Raw genomic sequence first — 1,227 nt, forward strand, 5'->3', positions numbered from 1 at the left:
TAAATTCACGTTTGATTTCTTCTACTACTTACTCACTTTTCAGCAGGGTGTTATTCAGTTTCCATGTATTCAATTTTATTTCCTTGGTCTTCTTATAGTTGAGTTCTAGTTTTATAGCATTGTGGTCTCAATAGATGCTTTGTAGTATTTTGATGATTTTAAATTTACTAAAGCTTGCTTTGTGATCTAACACGTGGGAAATTCTGGAGACTGTTCCATGTGCACAGGAAAATGTATTTTTTGCTGTTGTTGGGTTGAATGCTCTGTATACATCTCTGAGGTCAAGTTGGTTGATTGTGCTGTTTAGTTCCTCTGTGGTTTTATCAAGTTTCTTTCTGGTTATTCTATCCCTTTTTGAAAGTCGTGTATTAAAATCTCCCACTGTAATTGTAGATTTATCCATTTCTTTATTCAATTCTAGTAGAGTTTGCTTCATATATATCCGTGCTCTTGCATTGGGAGCATAGATATTTATTATGGTTATGTCATCTTGCTCAATTGACCCTTTGATCATGAGATATAGTGTCTTTGTTTATCTCTTATGCTGGTTTTTGTCTTAAAGTTCATTTTATCAGAGATTAGTATCGCCACTCCTGCTTGTTTATTATTGCACTTAGCTTGTTATATTTTTTCCATACTTTAACTTTTAGTCTGTTTTTGTCTTTGTGTGTGATGTGCGTCTCTTATAAGCAGCATATTGAAGGGTCTTATTTTCTTATCCATTCTGCCACTCTGTCTCTACAGAGTGTATTTAATCCATTGACATTCAGTATAATTATCACTAGATATGAATTAATTACTGTCATTGTGTTAATTTTTTTGTGGTGCTGTTCGTTCCTTTGTTCTGCATGCCTTCTTATGCTGCATTCATGTTTTTGTACTATTTCTTGTCAGTCTCTTCATAGTTTTCATGTTTTATTCTTTTGATTGGATCTTCAAAGTTTTAACTGTCTTTGGAGTTTCTCTATAATGTATTAAATTTTCTTCTCAATTATAATAGTCTATTGCATCCTGTTATCTACCTGACCTCCTTACCACATGGATCTCTGTTCCTATATTTTTCCCTTCTTTGACACTTTTAATATTTTGATCTTTGGTTGGCCTCACAGGTGTTCTGAATTCATTGCTGGAATTTTGTTCTGTTTGGAACTCTGCTATCTCTTTACTGAGTTCCGGGTGGTGTTGCCAAAATTGTCAATCTTTGGTTGTTATATGTTCTTGCTAGTT

General features: G+C 33.6%; 1 pseudogene; it reads right to left on the minus strand.

Annotated features, from left to right (window-relative positions):
- Window positions 1-1,227, minus strand: part of LOC102826468 — an 87,058-nt pseudogene that overhangs the window by 55,264 nt on the left and 30,567 nt on the right.

This window comes from Chrysochloris asiatica, unplaced genomic scaffold (assembly GCF_000296735.1).
Source record: "Chrysochloris asiatica unplaced genomic scaffold, ChrAsi1.0 scaffold00031, whole genome shotgun sequence".
Taxonomy (NCBI): Eukaryota; Metazoa; Chordata; class Mammalia; order Afrosoricida; family Chrysochloridae; genus Chrysochloris; species Chrysochloris asiatica.